This window comes from Camelus dromedarius, chromosome 7 (assembly GCF_036321535.1).
Source record: "Camelus dromedarius isolate mCamDro1 chromosome 7, mCamDro1.pat, whole genome shotgun sequence".
Taxonomy (NCBI): domain Eukaryota; kingdom Metazoa; phylum Chordata; class Mammalia; order Artiodactyla; family Camelidae; genus Camelus; species Camelus dromedarius.
The window spans coordinates 82,765,011-82,780,523 of record NC_087442.1 but is presented as its reverse complement, the minus strand read 5'-3'; the positions used below and the strand labels follow the sequence as shown (position 1 = coordinate 82,780,523).

Here is a 15,513-nt window from a genome sequence, read left to right as displayed (position 1 = left end):
TTTGAATCCTAAAAGTATCCAAGCAGGAAAAAACCCAGATTATCTACAAAGGATTTAAATTTAGGCTATCCTCAAACCTCTCCATGATCTCCAAAAGTAGAGGACTATAAAATAATATCTCAAGAGTCTTATGGGAAAAGTTATTGCACAAAAATGGTAGTGATAGTCCAAATACTATTTATGAAAGTAGGAAAATTAGCCCCCAGAAATCAAAAGATTCAGAAAACAGCCACTTAAAAGCTTGCTTAAACATAGATCTGCCTCTCAAATCTATGAATGATAAACTCATTTCCTTTATTTAAGAATAAATTTATTCTTAGCATTTAAGAATGGGAAACTTGGCTATAACAGACCTTGATTTGGGTAGACTTGAACTTAGTTGAAAGGTCTTATAGCCAATTGCACCTTCCAGAGACAGACACAGCAGTGGGGTCCATCCTCCATGTGACAGTGTGCGACTCCAACTCTTAGGGCAAATCTGGGCTCAGCAGGAGAAGAAGACTGGTTTAGAATTACTAACATGGCAAGGTGGAAATAAGTAAATTAGCTTGTTATCCAAGACAGCATAAAGAGAAAAGCAAAAGAGACTCACAGAGTATGTATTATTAAAAATAGACACAGATGAAAACATTAGCTGTAAAGAAAGTGCTAAAAAAAATAAATGCCAGCACTAGTTCCTGGGTTAAAAAAAAAACACAATCAAAAAGGCAAATGTCTAATCAATCTTATTTTTTTTAAAAGAGAGGGAGGAACAGAGGGAGAGAGGGGAAGTGGGAGAGGAGGTAAGACAGGAAGGAAAGGAAGGAGGGAAAAATATAAACTTAAAAAAAACCCAAAGGAACTAAGACCACATATTGGGAGGCAACATAAAATTTACAAAAGAATAATCATCAACAATTTGAATTTAGGCAAATAGATAATTTTCTGAGAAAATAATTTATTTACCTCAAGTAGAAGTAGAAACACTAAATAGTCCAATAACCATGAGATGAATGAATTAATTTATCAGAGTGATCCTATAAAAGGCCGAAGGCTCAAAGAGATTTTGCAGACAAAGGCTTTCTGAATTCCAGGTAATAATAATCCTGACATCATAATCATTTTTTAGGAGAATTAAAACAACAGATTCCTGATTCATTTTTATAAATTTCAAATACATAGTATAATAAAGATGTAAACGAATCTCCTTCATTTATGTATATATATAGTTTATACTTAGTTTTATATACAATACACTAAATATATTTATTACTTGTATGTATACATAAAACTAAGCATATTGAATCAGCACAGAATTCAGAAAATAAGAAACAGTGCTCAAGTTGAATATATTTGAAGACAAGGAAAGACTAGGAAACCAATGAATATAATTGATCGTTTCATCAGGTCAAAGGAGGAAACACACTAGTTAATTCAGTGAATTCCCCCTTGAATCCAATGTTTACAACATGATTCTAAACTAGGAACAGAGTAACACTAACTTTTTTTTTTTTAACTGAAATAAACAACCTGTACCATTTAATAGTGGAAAACTAAATCAAATGTAATTAAGGACAAGGGCAAGATAAGACCTCTTTTTACCACTATTACTTAATATTGTTCTGGGTTTAGCCAGTGTCATAAACACATCCCACTCCCAACCACAGAGGGAGAAAGGAAAGAAAGGATGGAGGGAAGGAAGGGCAGAAAATTACAAAGACATGTAAACATTCAATGTCTTGTGTTGGAGACAACATAAAAGCTCCCACTGGCTAAAACTGGGTTAATTTGAGCCTCTAAAAGAATCATGATTATAATTGATTATATCACACTGAGCAAATAAAAAATCTATGAGGACACAGCAATTCCTCCCCTCCCAAAAGAAGACAGCAGAAATAAAGGGAAAGCCCTTTTTCACAGAAGAAAGCAAGCTAGGAAACGTGGAAGGAATTAGATCATTGGAGATTTACGGATTTGCAGTCCCCAATGTGATAACAGATTCAAGGAAGAAGACAATGGATGATAAAACGATTAAGTGAAAGGTTACTGGGGACTAAAAACTTGTCCCATTTACTAATTGTGAAGACAAATTGTACCTTTCGATGGAGACATCTGAAGATCACCACCTTAACCAACAGGTCATCATAAATAAAATTAAAAGACACATTCCAACCACATCAAATACATTAGAGCTAATATCTATAATAATTGACAAAGAGTGAATAAAAATTGGGAAGAGAAACACCAAGACCTTACCAGGAGAGGGGGTGTTGGCAAAATATAGGCGGAAAGAATTTGCAGAAACAGCCTCATTTTCCCTTTGTCCCTTCACTGGAAATGGACAGGATTGCGTCTGTCCCCCAGCAACAGAAGCCGCACTAAAACAGGGTCTTTTTACCATGCAGTGCCCACAGGAGCCCAGGCTACCTTTCCTTTTGCTTGCCAGCCATTCCCAGCCTGCAGCTTCCCACCCTTGGTCACAAGACGTCTGGATGAAGTGGAAGGGCAAAGGGCAAATGACTTATGCCAGCCGAGCCTGTCCGTTTTTATCCAGAAAACATCTTTCCCAGAAATCGCTCTCAGAGGAGGCACCTGGCCACGACTACCTGCAAAGAGTCAGTCTCCTGAGTCCCTCCTCCCCTGGCAAAAGAGCAAAACCAGAATGGATAAATCATGGTACTTGGTACCCAGTATCGGGAGATCGGCACCCTCACAGATGGTTGGTATGTGGTATTATGTCCTGTTACAACTTTTCTGAAAAGCAACTCTTCGGTGTGTCTGAGGAAACCTCAGTGTCCTTTTAGATTCATCAGTTCTGCTTTGGGGAATCATTTCCACGGAAATCATGCAAAATGCAGTTAATGGTTTATGTACATTCAATTCCATCAGTGCAATATTTCTAATATGCGCCCACCTACCTAAACAAAAACAAAAGATAAATTTAACTTCAACGCCCAGTAATATTTGAATGGCTGAAAATACAGAGTCAGTTGTCGGACAGCCTAGCTATGTGAGTTGGCCAAGTTACAGAAACACTCAGGTCTCATTTGTAAAATGCAGTTAACAGTACTTCCCACATAAACACTTACAAGGATTAAATAAAATTTTATATGTAAAATATTCAGCAAACGCCACAATAAAGACTCATTGCATAATAGATTTATACATATACAGGGACTATTAATATAGATCACTATATAGCCAATTAAAATAACGTAGAAATGTAGTATTAGAAATTGCATGACAAGAAAATGCATCTGTTGTTAAATGGACACAAAATCGTGCTCATGGTGTGACTTCATTTTTATAACGTATCTGTGCTTAGAGGAAATACATTAAAAAGCCAATGGTTCTTACATCTGGTCATTGCCTTCCAGGTGGTTGTTATTTTAGCCTTTGTACATTTTTTAATTTTCAAGTTATCTACCTGGTGTAATTATTTTTATATAGACCAGGGGTCAGTAATCTGTTCCTTAAAGGGCCTGTTGGTAAATATTTTAGGCTTTGCAGGCCTTGTGGTCTTCGTCTTCGCTATTCAGCTCTGCATGGAAACACGCAAGTGATGGGTGGGACTGTGTTCTAACTGTACAAAAACAGGAGGCAAGCCAGCCCTAGTTGGCAGACCATTGTCTAGATAATGATATAAACACGCTGTATTTTTAAAAAATCTTAAAATGTAAGGTCATGTAGAAAAAAATCAAGAAAAGAAGAATTGTCTTAGTGGCAGGTGAAGATGTAGAAGGTGAAGAACACATGCACCAAGCTTTATGGACAAGAGAGGACAGAGCAATGATGGCGGAAGAGAAGAAGTCATCCTTGGTAGAAGGAGGAATCAAGCTGATGGGATTTTATTCAAAAAAGAAAGAGCGAGAGCAAACTATACGTGCATAACTTTTATCTCACTGTTTAGCCCTGAAAGCTTTTGGCCCTTTTCCCAAGGCATGTTGAGGCCGTGGGAGGCTCCCAGGACGACAGCAAAACCAGTGAGAGAGCAACTTTGGAGCTTATCACCAAAGAGCTCACGGAAAGTGCCAGTACCCGAGGCCTCCACACAGCATCCCAAGAGGGCCCAGTGACCTCTGTTCAGTGGCTCACTGACACAATAACGCCTCACTCCTCTTAAATAATTCTGAGTAACAGATAATACTCATTATCTGACTCATTATGAGTCAAAATCCTCTGCCCACTAGTTCTTGGAGCAAGTCCCCCTGCCACCTTTCAGATTTTAGTTAAATGAAGCCGTGCGCGTGGTCTTTTGTTTGCATCCTAGAAATCCTCAAAGCACAGTTTTTCTAGAACAGAAGTTGCAAACTGAAGATTTCTAGTTACACCCGGTTGGGCCCCCTAAGTAATGTCAGATCATTAAATTGAATTAGTAAAAAAAAAAAAAAAAAAAAAAAAAAATCTTAAAATCATAAAAATTTCTCTTAAATATCCAGTCTTTTGGTTTTCTTAGAGAAATCAGAAGAACTGGCAACATTGGGTCATGATCCCACATACCAACAACCGGCGTGAAGCAAGCAAATAAGTAGTGCCCAGCACGAGGTCCTAGTTCACGGTCCCCCTGCCCATCCCCCAACCCTGAAACCCACATTTACGTGGACCCTGAAGATATCTAAGTTTCTTTCCCTGATCTAAATGGGCTAGCGAAGGATGCTGCAGAGCACTGGGCCAGGGGCCCAGAGACAGCTTCTCATCCCAGGTTTAACAAATGCAAGTTCTGTGACCCTGGGAGATGGCTGTTTCATCACATGGACTTCTAGGGGATTCGATGGGCATGACTTGAGTTGCTCCAGCCCGCATTCTATGAATCTATAAATGGCTTAGCTAATTTTCAAATTCACTGAGCTCATTGCCTGAAAAATGCCTGGAGTCATGGGTTCCACCTGCTAATAGCACTTGGAAAAAAAATTGATTTGCAAAATAAAATATCTGGATCCCTTCAAAAGCCATTTGCAAATTCACACAAAAATGTGCTAAAGTATAAGAACAAGCCACTCACTCTCTCTTGCCTCGAAAATGAAATTTCAAAGGCGAGATTTCTAACTGTTAAGAAAAAAATCCCTGCCCCAAAGATTAACGTTGCTATAAACAGAGAGCATCCATTACATTATTCAGGAGAGACAAATGAAGACATGAAAAAGGCAGGGGTCAGGACCACGGAGCTACGGTGAGCTCAACACTTCTTCCATCCGATTCCTACCCTCCCCAATCGTTCCTACACCTACGGATACAGTGTGGGTTTAGATTTGTTTTAGTTCTTTTGCAATAAACCCTCAACTTTGTCTTGCAGAAATAGGTCATTCAGTGCTTTCTTCCAGAAACTGAAAAATATGCTAGGTTAATGTGATCCATGCCATTTCACCTGGAGCAAGGCGCAGACCTCTGGAGAGGAGGGCCTGGCCTTTGGTCTTCTGGCCAGCCCCCCTCCCACCCCACCACCATCCAACTGAGTTTGAAGAGCTGTGGTGTCACTATCTCACAGCATAAGACAAGCAAGTGGGCTGGGGCCCCATGTCCTGCAGAGTCTGTGAACTCCAGCCACCCCAGGCCTCATCCACCTGCACCCCTGGTACCCCAAGCCAGACCATTCACTTCACCTGGTCCTGGGAGCCTGTGGGTCCTGAGATGGTGGCGAGTCTGAGCTACAGAATGTCCTTGGACACAGCTGATCATGAAGGTCCATATGGAATATTTAGGTGAAAATGTGCTTCTTGTTCTAAAAGATTCTCTGGATCACTGGGAAAAAGAAAATGTGTGGCAAAGCGTCAAGTCATGAGGGAGCGTGTTCTTAGAGGAGTGGGCTCTCAGATGACAGACTCAGTGCCATGGCCCTAAGGTTCCCAAGATCAATGACAGGAGCTTTCAATTTTGGTAAATTTAAGTTTTTTCTTTTTTAACTTTTTTTTATTGATTTAGAATCATTTTACAATGTTGTGTTAAATTCCAGTGTAGAGCACAATTTCTCAGTCATACATGAACATACATATATTCATTGTCACATTTTTTTCTCTCTGAGCTACCATAAGATCTTGTGTATATTTCCCTGTGCTAGACAGTATAATCTTGTTTATCTATTCTACATTTTTGAAATCCCAGTCTATCTCTTCCCATCCCCCGCCCCCTTGGCAACCACAAGCTTATATTCTATGTCTGTGAGTCTATTTCTCTTTTGTATTTATGCTTTGTTTTTAATTGAAGAATATCATATTAAGGTCTACGTCCCTGACAAGGGTGCTATCAGTTTAATGACCAGGAAGCAATATTGTAAATTTGAGGACTTCACTCTAAGAATGTGGCTGCCTCTCTGTTCACCATGGTAACCCAGTTCCCAGCCCAGCATCTGTACATGCTCCATTAATAGTGTGAAAAATAAAAGTCGCTCTTAGACGACACAACTTTCTCCAATGCCTTCTCAAACTCCACTGCAGGCATTTAATTCTGCCTTGACTTTTGCACATTTTCACCTTAAACTGTAAGCAGATTTTTGTCTGGATGGAAAAATCCACAAAACATAAATACTTGTCACATAATACTTGGCCATTCAAGAAATGTCTTCTGAGTAAATAAGTAATTGAAAAATACTTGAAAATAATTAGTGAGGATTTAAAAACATAAATATACATATATTTATATATCTTCCATATATTTCTACATATTTGCATATATATGTGTGTGTATACATAAATATGGTGCATTTTTGTTTTGGTTTGTGGTCCAACAGTTCCTTGGTCAAATTTCTCGTTAGAAGCCTGAAGGCTCCTTAAAATTCGTTACACATATGGTGATATTTCCCTCTCTCCTGGGAAAAGGATGAAAATAACAATTTGTGACTTCTGACTATTTTTCTCAAGCATGTCACACCACGATCTGAATGTATGTTTCTAAGAGAGAGAAATTTTACTTGCTTGCAACAAAAGGGTGGCAAATGCTTGCAAAGTTCCTGTGGGAAATATCAAAAACTGTGCTAGGTTGCTATTGAAAGTTTAGTAAAGACGGAGAGCAGCATGGCTAATAAAACCTGGATGAATTCACTGCCCATGATTTCTACCACCACAGAGGTTCTGAGACACACTGACCACCTCCTTGTTTCAAGTAGACACCGGGTTTAATGTAAGATCTCCAAGCGTAATTCACCAAAGCCAAGGGTCCAGATCCGCTCAGACACTGGCATTTGCAGAAAGAATGGAGCGCATGAGCACAAGGAGAACCAGTGTGGGAACATATACGTGTTGTCTCCTACCGCAGAGTTTCTGAGTCCTTTGAAATTCTGCAGTTTCTACTGTACTGCTGCTTTCAGAAGAGCTGAAAAGTTAAACGTTCTTCTGAAGATGGAAATCCCTCAGACAGTATCGGTAAGGAAGCCACCCTGGTGAGCATCACCCTGGGAAAGGATAATGGGCATTCTTCCTTCAGCTCTGATGCTATTCATGGCAGAAGACAGGTTTCCTGCCTTGAGATCCCTGTGTGACCTCAGGAAAGCCTCTCCAGTCTGTGGGTCTGCTAATTTACAACCAGATGCATTTATATAACAATGATGTTAGACATTTAAGATGCCATCCAGCTATAAACTGCATTCAGTCTTTAAACATATATCCACGGGGCAGAGAGCACTGGCGACCTTCATGGGAGCAGTGGAAGGGACAGGTGGGGACCAGAGCCTGGGTGGGGTGCTGTCGGGAGAGGCAGAAGGAGAGAGAAGTCAAGAACTCCAAGCGTCCAAGTAACTGACGGTGCTCCGGTCTCAGGCTGTATGGTGGGTATTTTGTTGTTTCGCTTCATAATTTGCACACGTGTTAAACGTATTATTTGTCTGAATCAAACATCACACATTAAAATGTGTCTTTACAGGCTGAGTTGGAGAGAGTGGAGAAAGCCAGTGTAAGACAGCTTTTTTGAGGCGTGTTCTCTATGAAGAAACAGAAAAGAGATGGTGGGGGATGTGGAGTCAGGGGAGGGACCTGTGAAATGTAATACATTACAGTGCACTTGGGTGCCAACTCTTTCGTTACCACCGGCCCCTTTACCTGCAGGTGCTGTCCCTGGTCCTGGACAGAGGTGACACCAAGGAGGTCGGGGGGAGGGGCAATAATGCCAGCAAAAACCATCAACTACTTTTTTTTCCCCAACTTCAGAAAACTCACTGCCACAAAAACGACTTGTGATCAAAATAGAAAAATTTGTTAATTAAGTCAATTTACGTTTTGATGGAAAAAGGGGTTAGAAATAACAGTAAAGAAAAAGAGAAGTCCTTTTCAGGATGAAGACCTATTGACTCTGTCCTGGTGTTTTTCAGCTGGTCAGTGTATTACAGGAAGCAAGATGATAAATGGCTGGTGGAGTCCGTCAGCTCTGGTACTTCCTTACTTCTAGTCTCCCCGTCTTCCCCCTACCCCGTAACCGGACTTTCTGAATTTCAATAATGTGTAGGAGTGTGATTTCTGTTTCTCAAACTGCTGTGGCTGAAACCCCAAAAGCAAAAGCAGGGAAACATTTGTGCAGGTAAAATAAATGGGTGTCAATTTGAGGACAAAGTGGTGGAATTACAATCCCTGGCCATGGATGTGGATTTTGGTCTTTTTTTTTTTTTTCTATTTTTCTTTCACACGCATGATATTTCCCTGACATCTGTGCAATACAAATAGATCTAGCAAGTGTGAAAGGGAAAATCTGCTCTACTAAATATATAAAAGGGACCCCGAATGAAGTCTCCATGCTAGCATTCGTCATCATGGGCACAGATGGCGTACTTATCCAGCTCTCCCCACCTCCCCCCCGCCCCCAATACTGGTTTTAAGTTCCATCCCCTGAATTCTCCCCCAAAATACTGCAATGCAATCGATGACTGATAACACCAGAATAGCCCGTCTGTACAACACATCCTCATTCTTCAGTCCTCCGTGTGCATCATGCTTTGGGCCAATAAATCACGAAAGGTGTGGGTTCCAAACTCATCATGCAAAGAGCGCACATCACTTGTTGCTATGGAAATCCAGATGTTTTCTCCAGCGACCTGGGAGCTTAGTGGTCCTTGTGCTGGCTTGCCAATAAGCCGTGACATTGTCGTCACCCTGCACCGACTACTTATCGTGTTCCCTACTGTGCTCATGTCCCAGAACACGACAGCCACTTACCAATACCCACACATCCAAGCATTATGGTATGAGATACATAAATCACCTATCCAGTGCTTTGTTTCCTGAAGTATAGAAGGAGGCTTTAAGACCCAAATGCCCGGTGGTCAGAAAATCCGTGAGGAATACACACCTACTCATCAAAACAGAATCATCAGAGAAGCCGGTCTGCCTCTATCCCTCCTCATACCTTGACCTGAGAAGCAATGCTCATGAAAAAGGAAGAAGCCAAGACAAGGAGGAAGGTTAGGAGGCTCAGACACCTGCATTTGGTGGAGGTAGGTGGGCAGTGCTACTAGAGATATATGTTTTACACACATGACGGTGGACTTAAAGAGGTTAAAAAAAAAAAAAAACAGCAGACAGAAATGGAAAGGGACATTGTTGGATGAATTTCAGGGAGCACTTTTGACAGCAAGAGTTACTCAGCTGTGAGACCCACTCTGTGGAAAGAATAAAAATGCTTTACCTTGGAACCTTGACCACCAAATCCTAAAACTCTAGTAAACATTTGAAACGGGAGTTAAAGGTCCTGTGTTTTTTCTCCACTGCCCTCCTCACTGAGATCCAGAACTACCACAAACCTTTTCCTTTAATGCTAAATCCAGTTTTACAAATAAGAAAGAATTATTATATTTATAGAGAAGTGTTAACAGAGAGCTCAAAGGAATTATTGGATAACCCAGAGGCTGACATACAAGGCTTTAAGCATTTCTACTCTCTGTACTGCAAAGTTAAATTCTCCCTAATATTTTTCACCCTCCAACTGGAACAACTGAATAAACCAAGAAAAACCATCACAGAATCATGGCATCAGAAATGACCTTTGGAATGACCTGATTCAACTCCCTACTTTTCAAGAAGAAGAAACTAAACCTCAGAGAGGAAAAGCAACTTGATAAAAAAAAAAAAAAAAACAAACCCTGAACATTTCACACTGTTTTCTCTAAAAGGACACGAACAGTCAACATGCCCAGGAGTGGATTATAGAAGTTGCATGTGGCGCTAGGTTTCCCCGTTTCCTAACCATAACCGGTCCTGTTTTCCAGGATGGAAAGGAAGAAGGATTGGAGAGAGGCAGGGGTCTCTCTCTTGGAAGATTACATCAGGGTGGGCTGGCCGGGAACAGGGGTTGTCTGTGGGGTAACTGCTGGCTTGTGTCAGAAGCTTAGCTGATGGTGGTTCAGTGTGATTTGAACAAATAATGGGTCAGTCAGTGGCTTTCCCTGCATGAGTCCACCATCCTAACAAACTCCAAGTGGTGGGACCAAGACGTGGAGAGGAGGTGGGCTGACAGATGCCCAGTCTTTCTGTCCAAGTGCAGGTTCGAGAAGAGTGCTCAGGCTGGACACGTTTCCTTCTAAGGCCATAGCAAGAACAGAGCAGTTATCAGCTAGGGATTGTGTCAAAATGGGCAATCCAGGTCATTCAAGTGAAAAATAAACAACCCCAACCTGAGCATCTGAACTTGCAGTCTACATGGCTTTTTACTGAGGGTGGGGTAGAGCCTCTCTCTGCCTGGATTTGAGTCCCGGCTCACTGGTTCCCTTCAGCATCTTACGTAACCTCTCTGATTCGCCCGTCTGACTCACGAAATGAACAAGTCCCACCTCCCTCCTGCCTAAACAAGTAGAGGGCATTTTTTTCTGGCTTGAAATCCACTCAGTCGACATTCCTGAGAACATACCACGTTCCAGGCAGAGTTGGAGGTGCCAGGGACATGAGATGAATTTAGCCATGCCCTTGTCCTCAGCAAGCTCTCACCAGGTGTGAGACCAGGGGCTGTGGTTCATTCACAACTCATGTAACTGCAATATGGTAGGTGCTGCCTTAGGGGCGGGGACGAAAGGCTGTGGGAAAACAAGACAGGGAGTTGTTCATTACACCTGGCAGGAACTGTTATTCCGGGATGTTATTTTGATTGTAACTTAAAAACAAAATGAGCACACTACTGTGGAAAATTGTGCGGATGAGCATAAATCAATGACTAAATATCTCCCTAAATTGAAAAAAAATTACTATAAGCACATGAAAACATTTTGCTGGCCTGCTTAGAATAATTATTCCCTTATTTTTTATAGCCGGCAACAGTGCTAACAAGCTTTATGAACAATACCCAGTTCTAACATGGAAAGTAAGTTGGACGCTGTTGACAATTCTGCGTAGGATTAAACAGCTAACCAGAGTCTTTCATTGAAAGTGAACAAGCAAAATCAATCCCTGGAAATAAGCTACATTCTCAGTTATCCACAAAAGATGCTGCTGGAGTCAATAATTAAGCCACCTATCAGGAGAAAATCTGTTATCCAATCAATTCAACATTCTTCTCTGTCTCCACTCCCCCCTCCAAACACACACACACTAAATCTCTTGCTATAGTGGACGGAAAAAATGACCTGTTTGAGTTGTTGGCTAATTTCACTTATGGGAAAAATGCAGGCACTGGGGTTAAAAAAATTGCAGGTGTAAAAATAAACCATAAAGTCTATAATCAGTCCTTGGTCTGCTCATGGAGTTTTGGGTTACAATTAGCCTTGCAAACCTGAGTGACTTTTCTTCCCTCTCTACCATTAGCACATTGGAACCAGAAGGAACCACAGAAATCAGCTAGTTCAGCTAAGCTTACAGATAAGGCAGGAGACAGTGGGAGGCTGGCCTCCCCATGATCACATCTGGCCTTTTAGCATTTCCTCTGTTAAGAGTCATATATTTGATGCAAGTCCCATAGAAGGTAAAGCTGAAAGCGATCTTTTAAAACATCCATCGTTAAAAGCCAGAAGTGTGAATGGAGTGATGCTACGTACACACAATCCAGCAGCTGCAGCCCCTCAGTACTGATATATTGATGGGCTGTTCCGGCTCAGGATGTGGTCTCCTTACCCAGTCAATAATGTCACAATCTGAACAAACTTAGGCAATTTGCCTTCATGAAATAACTACCCCAGACAAAAACAACTGTCATTCCACAAAGCTGCCAGCTTGCACTAGACTGGGATTCCAGAATGAGTCAGAACATGGTTTATTAAGTGAAACACTCTGAAGTCCAATACGCCCGTAGGTCTAGGAATTAAAACACTGCTATGTTGTTCCAACGCGTACTCCGGAGGAGGTAGCCAACAGAGGGAGGGGGCAACGGGGAATTGTACCACATTCCGTTTCTCTACCAAACAGGCATATACGAGGGTAGGCATGTGGACTCTAATCCCCTCTTAGTGGAAAACACACATTTTCAAAATGAATCCCCGATCTAGAACGAATTACCGTAATAGCCACAGCCGGAGCGAGTCCGCTGATGAGAAACGCAGATCTGGCCACCTGCTTTGAGATGCCTCGGACCACGGCACTGCCGGGGTCTTTACAGGCTGGCCTTTTCGGGTAGGGCATCTGCCCTCCTAAATCGCGTTTAAATCCCGGGAAAAGAGAGGAGATGCCTCCCTTAGTCTTTGAACTACGCTGTTCTTCCTGTATCCATTTCTGCTGAACACAGCCTTATCTTTTCAAAGAGGAAAAAATGAAAACAAGAAGCGAATCGCACCACTGCAGATCCCAAGAGAAGTAAGCACGGAACTACAGCAGCGTCAAACAGTGTCTTCAGCAACTCGGAAAATTCCCACATGCTACCTGGTGTCAACCCAATGCAGACTGGGGCGCGCAGCGCTCGGAACCACAGGAAGCTGGGCATCTCTGCAGCCTGTGTCCCTGCCAGCTCTGCCCCCCCCCCTCCTCCACCACCCCCACCACGCGCTGAAATTCGTCAGGAAGAAGTTATGATGCCCAGCCTCTGTATGACAGACAGACACACCACGCACCCACACTCCGCAGATCGGCCAGGTGGCCGGGACATCAAAGAGGCAGAGCGATCAGAAGGCACTGGAGGAACGGGTGATGGAGGGACCACATTGTGTAAGCCCTCGGATTTTGCTGCATTGTCGCGGCCCGGGAACGGGGTAGGAACAAGCGCACCTCCAGCCAAAAATGAATCGGACGCGTTTTTTCCCAGCGGCTCCCTCCCCGCCTGTATGCAGGTCGCAGTACGGTAGGCGACATGACGGGCTGCTCCCGTTAAAACTCGGGTGGCAGGCCGGGCTGAGCGGCCGGGGACAAGGAGGCGCTGGAGCAGCACCGCGCCGCGCATCCTCCCCGCAGGCCACCACCCAGGGGAGCAAGGGCCGCACCTGCCAAGTGCCCCCTGAGCGCGTGAGGGTCTGCGGGCTCTCCATCCGCTCACCCTGGGCACTGCCTGGGACACGATTGTCTAAAAGGCACACAGCCCAAGGCAAAGCTCAAACCCAGAGCTCTGGTTCACAAGGGGTGGGTGTGGGCCGGGAAGAGGGATTACGTAGGTCTCTCCGCCCCCTCCCCCTGATACCTCCTCACCACTGGGAGGGCGCCGGGGGACGGGGGAGGCGCCGCGAACCCGCTTGGGGGCTTCTTTGTTTCCCTCCGTGCCCGGCAGGAGGGCCTGATGTGCCCGGTGTACCTAGCCGGGGTCGCCACCCGGGGATGCCAGCCCGGCCCGGGTGGCGGCGCGCCCCCAGGCTGACAATTGAACCTCGCGGGAGAAGCAAGAGGGTGGGGAGGAGGGTGGATCCCCGGCCCCGAGGAGGGAGGGCGCTGACGGGGCCTCGGGAGCGGCGGGCAAGCCGCCCAGAGGAGGGCGGGGGGGGAAGGGGCGGCAGGCAGAGTCCCCGCACGGAGCCCGCTTACCTTGGCAGCTCCCGCCTGGGCACAGATCTTGCTCCCATCAGCTCGCAGGTTAGAGCCGGGGGGCGCACGTGCCCTGCGTGGCGCGCCGGATGCCGGGGACCTGCTGGCGGGGCGGGGGTGGTGGTGGGGGAAACCCGCGCGCCCACCCGCTCTCGCCACTCTCCGGGTGCGGGAGGACAGCTGCGGCCACCGCTACGGCCGCGGCGGCGGAGCGCGTGGGACTTGGAGTGTGTGTGTGCGAGGAGAGGGCCGACTGGGTCAGAGACGCACCGTTTTCCTGCTCCAACAACCGCGCCTGATGCGCGGTAACGCAGCGCACTTCATCGCTTTATCCTCCCGCCCGCATCCCCTCCCTCCCTGCCAGCTCCGCCGTGGGTACCAGACTCCCGAACCAACCACAAGCCGGGCTTGCTCTCATTAGCGCTGCCCCGCCCTGCAGCCTCCGCGCACCCGACTCCCCCGCCCCCGCCGTAAATATATATTGATTCTTGTTACCGCCGGCCCCATCCTTCCAACACCCAGCGCGTGTACCGGGGATATCCAGCCCCAGCCCCAGCCCCAGCCCTTTTGTGTGTGTGCAAACAGTGCGTTCAGAAAGGATGTGGAACAGACACCCCAGCAGGTACCCCATGACAGGTGTTCTTGGCCTCTGTCTTGCACACTTTCCTCATCTACGTAATGCACCGTTAGGAGCACTCACACTTGTCCAGTCACCGTCCTGTATTTGCACCGCAAACACACGAAACAAACATGATAATTACAAATCCAAAGGACGAAAGTCGCCCCTACCTCCCTGAATATTGTTGGGCAAGACTAGCTTTCCAACTGGGTTTTACATTAAACTGCACAGAGACTGGAAGGACAGACTCTCCACAGTCTGTTATTCCATGACCTAGCTGCATTCTTCACAAGGCTTGTTTATTTCTTCCCGTTCTCTGGCTCAGCATCCCCTACATTAGCTATTTTTCGCATCCTGAGAAGTTATCTTTTTTTATTTTCTCCTGTATGCAGAATGCAATCCTCCCCAAACTAAACAAAAGGATGGCCCTGACTCCAGACTCCTGACTGAAGACCAGAGGACAGACCTCTCAAGTCCCAGACTGTGTGATGGGCTGTTTCTCTGTGGCTCTCATTTCACTGACCCGCCCCTTGGCTTTGATTTCTCTCTCACAACCAGAACTTTCCAGAAGCAGGAACCTTGGAGGATGTGAAGGCAGCTTCACCAGCTGTACTGCTTTCTCCAAGGAGACACACATCATCTTCAGGCCTTCTCTTTACTCAGCCCCCTTGGGGACAGGGGTGCCCAGGCCCCCTGCCTTACCTGACAGACACCTTCTCTTTGCCTGATGCCTTTAGAATCCCCCCATAAGATGAGATCAGAGCTGACCACTTTTCAAACCTCAGCTAAGGGTCTGTGCAGAAAGCTGGGCACACGTTTCTCGAGGAAATTTTTAGACTCCAGTTATTATCAACTCCTAGATAAAGAGAACGCCCTAAGAATACACGAGGGCAGGCTGCCGCAGTGAAGAGCATCATCAACCGACCATGTGATGTTTCCCACCAGAGACTCTAATGAAAACAAGAACTCTGCAGAAACCAGCATCACAGTTTTTGAATTAGCACAGCATCACCAAACCACAGTGAAGGGTAATTCTTGACCACAATCGATTGCCAGGATGTTCACCTCATTATT

At 44.8% G+C, this 15,513-nt stretch overlaps 1 protein-coding gene across 1 annotated transcript in view; it reads right to left on the bottom strand.

Moving 5' to 3' along the window:
* Positions 1-13,993, bottom strand: part of HECW1 (HECT, C2 and WW domain containing E3 ubiquitin protein ligase 1) — a 321,611-nt gene extending 307,618 nt beyond the window's left edge. The window contains exon 1 of the mRNA XM_064487726.1: positions 13,821-13,993. The gene's annotated coding sequence lies outside the window, so the exon portion shown is untranslated. The remainder of the gene's footprint in view (positions 1-13,820) is intronic.
* Positions 13,994-15,513: the final 1,520 nt, after the last annotated feature.